We start from the raw sequence: 5751 nt of genomic DNA, 5'->3' as shown, positions 1-5751 counted from the left end.
ATGTCGGTGACCTAACTTACGCTTCCTCAAAGCGCAAAGCTACGGCAGCCCCGCTGCAAAGGCCGTAATTACCTCAAAGGCTCTCGGTTCTACTTCTGGGAGTAGCGTACAACCCCCCTATGTGTCTTTATCGATGCGGACACTTAGAGTCGAGACTTTATATGCAAATTGTACGATGACCCCATCGCATGTAGAAGCAATTATGCCAATCTCACTACCGAGTAATGAAAGGACTGCTTATTCTGTGAGGATGGATTATGATATGGTCCAGTACCTGTCCTTGAAACAAATAGACACAGTTGATAGGCTAACGTATAGAGTTGGTCCCGGAGGGGTAAGATAAGTGACAATCCAAGGATCAGATGCGGTAATCGATTGTCTGAAGATGTTCATCAGCCAGAGATTGACTCCTAGGAACACTGGCGGATGCACATATGGACTCCACATCGAGGCCGCTGACGTCCAGCCTTTCAATAGCATAGTGGAGAAACCATCTCCCTCTGAATAAGTATAGTTGGGGTAGTCATCAATTTGGCCATGTTTTAGTCTAAACAGAAGAACAAGCACTTCAAACGCACCCTATATGCCTAGTTGGGCGATTCGAACATGTTACTTCCAAACTTTCCGTGTTAAGAACGTCACTTCCACATAGATACTAAAAGTTTGTACCAAGCGCGCGGATTCCTAGTTTATAGATCGCAAGCGCGATGAACGAGAGAGCTAGCGATCATGTTTTGGTACAAAAACCTCTATCGCCGCAAAGGCGTCTGACTTCGTTATAGAGGCGGCCAACTGCTTACAAGAAAATTGTAAGTGTTGCGTTGGATGAGGATATAATTTCCGTGCTGCAAGGGCCGGAATAGGTGCAAGGAGTGGAAGCTTTCTGAGCGTGCAGTGACCATGTACTTCAGTCATGCTTGGTATAAAGAGGAAGATATCTTAGCGGCAGAGGAGCTCCGCGATACTCGCAATTGATTCATATCTGGGAGCTCAAATTTACGCTTCTTGTGTATAACCTTCGCTTGCTGCTGCAAGAAATGAAAGGCCGCTTTTCGTACAGAGTTGTCTGACCAATTCCTCCCGCGGTGTAATGCCAAGTTCATGCAGGCTGCCATATGCCTTGGGAAACGAATTGGGCTGTATTGTACATCGTAAATATCGTGGTGAACGAAACACAGCTCTAAAAAGTGCGACTCTGTTCTACTATAGACTATGTGTAAATGCTGATGGATTTGGACACGTAATCATGTTTAAGACGGCCAGCTCAACCGGAAGGAAATAGCTACCTAGTTCATGACTAAGAGCGTCTTACAATTTAGTATGCCTTGTCAAGCTCATCTGCCTAGCTCTAAGTGATTGTAAGGGATCATGCCTTGCACAGCGTCGTCGTCACCGAATCTATAGCTAAAAATGACAGGTAGTAGATCGTTCTAGCCGAGGCTACCTTTGAGCAATGTATACGCCGGCCAACTTGTCGTCAAGCAGAGGTAATTTTTTGCAGCGAGGCTGCCGTAGCTCTTTGCTTAGAAGAAGCTAAGCTAAGGTCACCGACCTTAAATTCTTTCCAACAAGTGTATCGGACTGCAATCCGCTACTTCTAAGTACTAAAGTCTTGCCGAGACATATGAACACTTCTGTTCAAAAACATAACTGAATTTAATTGTTTTCGTTGCGGCAGAGCTACCAACATCTAAAACCCTAGGTTTTCCAAATTGATATAGTAATATCTAATTAATATAGCAAAACCTAACTAATATAGTAAACCTGATTAATATAGTAGTATGTATTACTACTGGCAATCCTACCACGTGGTGGCTTCTTGTTACGGTGTAGCCACACCACGGTGTTATTACACTAAACGTGTAATACACACCTGTGTACGGTCGCACAAGATCGTGCGACTCGCTCTTTCTTACAAATGTACGTGTAACCCCCGTTACATTTTGCGTCAACGACTATATAAAAATATGCGGCATCACGATGTGGTCGTCACCGATTGACAAGGCGATGCACACATCTTACGGATTAGTCGCAACAAGTTCTACCTCGTTGAAAAGGCTGGGAAGCAAGAGATTCTAGCGACCAGATACCATTTTATCACCGCGCGAAATTTTATCTTCGCACGTTTCCGTCTTAATATCTTGATCGCACGATATATATAAGTGTAACGGATTTACACGTATCCTGGTATGATGGGGTGGATTACACAATATGGTGTGAACACACAATGGTGTGGACACACCTTAACATGGAGCCACTACGTGGCTGGATTGCCAGTAGTTATGCATTTTTATTAGGTTTTACTATCTAATTAGGAATAGCCTATAGATTTAAATATAGGCGGCTTTGCCGCAAAAAAAACAAGAAATAAAGTTTTCATAATGAACGAAAGAGTTTATTTGCCTATGGTTAAGGCTGTAATTACACTTGGAGTATGCGAATTGCGATCCGCTACACTCGTACTGGCTCTAAGTACAGAACGAAAGTTGGTGATCTTAGCTTAGCTTCCTGTAACGGAAACAGCTACGACAGCTCCGCTGCAATAAGTGTGTGAGCAAATACGTACACATGTAAGGCGTACCAGAGACTAAACGCTCGTCGCATGCTTTGTCATCTTTGTCCAGTATGCCGGTCTTCGCACAGTGATAGCATTCCCGAATTATATGGACTTTAATCTCGATCTTCAAAAGACGCGTTCGGTAATACCGACATTGTGGTCTTTAGGGTCCGGCTCAACTCGCTGTCGTCAAGGGTAATACAATCGGTAACTTCAAAGCCAAGCTGTTTTTCGACGATGTTTTTTTCAAAATGGCTGGTCTATAGCCGAAATGGCTACCCTATAGCCAATGTCTCCGGAAGAGATCCGCTCACGGCAAACGCTGTTTGAGGTGCTAGGAGCCGAATTGGACATGTCATTCTGACCGCGTTTCACCAACATGATTTTCCGCTTGATATGTCATCAGAAACATATTCGTGCCCTAAAGTGAAGTTTTGGCGTACGTCGCTCAAGGTGCACGGCACCAGATTGGATCTACCAGATCTTGACCATCCGCAAATCGATTACTCTCTTAAATTGCAGAGTAAGTTTATTAGTCGTATCGATTTAGATTCCTTTACCTTCACTCCTGGGTAGAGACTACGAGCCCGGTCACTGTTTTGCTGACTGGACAAAGCTCTACTGTACATTGTGCACGGTACTTGTGTTGCAATTGATAAGACTTGTGGTCAACTACAACTGAGTCATGAAAAGACTATGCCACGAAACATAGGATGTCCCAGCACCATTGTTCAAGAGACGTTCGGTAAATTTATGTCTTATATTGGTCCCGAGGGGTCGAGAGACTGTTTAAGATATGGGTTTCCTTGCATCTGGATGTGCTCACAAGCTATGCGAACGCGCCACCTCGAGGGGCACCCTGACGGGGTGAAGCATGGAGAACAGATGGAAACTTGACAGATGCAGCTTATTATGGGCAGGCAGCCCGGTGTAAAAATCAGTCATTTGACAATTTGCCGAATTAAAAGTACTCATAAATTTTTGAGACACAGATCTGTTAGTGATTTGCGTATGAACCCGGAACCATCCCCATTATATAATTCCCGGATCAGAAATAGAAAGCACACGTTCGAATTTACAAATCACTGCAACATTTGCCTCCACTCTCTAAAAAACTTGGTGTAGCTGCTTTCAGTTTTGTTCTCTTGAGCTTCGATGATAAAGTAAACTTAACATACCACTTGTTCAGGTGGGTGCATGCGCATGAAACACTTGCATGCAATTGTGCAAGCTCTAAGGTACCATATATCTGGTACTGATGGAGGCGATTCCAGCGTCTGGCAGTATCTGTATTGTGGCTGTCTGAAGGAAATAGGTTCTTTTGATCATTCAATGACACCAATAAAGACGAAGAACCAGCCGAGCTATTTCTCAACTAGATTATCACCAACAAGTCTTGCATGTGAACATTGTTTAGGATCGAGATCGCGCTTGCAGCAGAATCAGGCGAGCGTTGTCGAAGATTTTCGGCAATAGGCTGGATACTTTTACTGAGGACCATCTGCAGATTGGCGGTTGGAGGATACGCGTTAGCCAAATGGCTATGAGTAATCTCATATCAAGTTGATTGAGCCTCATCGGCCAAGAACGTGACACTAAGCAGAAAAGACAGGATATACCGATACCTAGGTCAGAAGAAACAAACATCAATATGTAGTACGAGAAAGGGTTCGCCTAGGGCTATGAACAATCCTTCCTACACATGCTGTGTATGCAATTCGTGGGACTAATCGCTACATTGAACCATTTATTGACGCATTCAGAAAAGAGATCAAATTAGACTAGAAGTATCCTCGAGAAGTGCAATACTTTTATGCGGGCTAACAAAGGTCGTACAACGCCTCCCTCTCATGATCTCGTTAGCAACTCGGGCGCGAATTTTTTGAGTGGCGACATATCAACGTCTCAACAGACTCATTGGCTAAGCATTATTTTACTAAAACGCACCATCTCGATTTTTATCTGTCACTTAAATGATAAAATCTAATTGATTGAGCTGCGCGACTACGACGGTCATGAGAATTTGGAAATGATCGAAACACCGCAACACGAATACTAAAGTACAGTCACGTGAGGATCACCGTCCGCCTGCTTTGATGGGCAAGGTGAAGGTGACATCTGTATGGAGCAGATAGTTTGTCGACGCATCCACAAAGGGTAAAGCTAGTATCTCAAAGATTGATGTGCTACTGTAACTTTGAAATTTCAAGATTTAAATTCGGCAAGATTATTTTTGCGTCTTTAACGCTTACGGCTTCGCGGCAACAAAGTAAGTACTTTACTGTTGTACGTCAGACAATAAAGGCAGTGTTATTATGAGATATTGTAAATGTATGTTTCAGTTATGGTTTTGATAGATAAATCCTGCTTATATGTCGCTTTTTGATAGCGATGATAATTGAATATTTCTTACATCAACGGCTCTCTTTATTCTTTTCTTGCGTGCTACGTGACAGCCAAGCCTCTTCGTGTTTATTGACGCGAGCCCGTTAAACAAACCTCCTTCTGTGCAAACATCCCTGCAACCTTGCACACTTGTAAGCACCCGTATTTAATCCCATGATCGATCTGTCAAGAACTTTAAGATTGTATATGAGATGTTTGAGCACATGTCTTTAGTTCAACTGAACGCGATTGAATAGCTTAAGTCCTCGAGAAGTCGCAAAAGGGCCAGATGTGGGTAGGAGCTCACGTTACACGTACACTGGTAACAGGGGTGTATGTCACACGAGATGGGCATAGTGTGACTGCACCAAAAAAAGAATACGATATGTGGCTAGGTACCAGTAGTTATGCATGTATTATATATAGGAAAATCTAAACATTTAAAATTAGGCGGCTTTGCCGCAGATAAAATAAATAAAAATTTAAACCGAAAAGGCTTTTAGCCTCAGTCAAGGTACTAACTACTCTTGGAGGTAGCAGATTGCGATCCGATACACTCGTATTGGTTCTTTTAAAGAACGAAAGGGCGGTGACTAAATTACGCTTCCTCAAGCGCAAAACTACGGCGGCCCCGCTGCACTTGGTGGCGCTTGGTAGCAGTTGTAGTCAATCTACACCTGAGTCGTTTAGACTGATCCTCTGCGAGGAAGGAGAAATTTTTCTTTTTGCCCCAGGGCATGCAGGACGGGCTTAATAAGCTGATGTCCTTGTTTGGCCCTGAGGGCGTGCAACTCCTTGTAGCGCAAGGT

The sequence above is a fragment of the Plasmopara halstedii genome (genome assembly GCF_900000015.1).
Source record: "Plasmopara halstedii genome assembly, contig: Scaffold_1583, whole genome shotgun sequence".
Lineage (NCBI taxonomy): Eukaryota > Oomycota > Peronosporomycetes > Peronosporales > Peronosporaceae > Plasmopara > Plasmopara halstedii.
Note: the sequence above shows the minus strand (reverse complement) of the source record.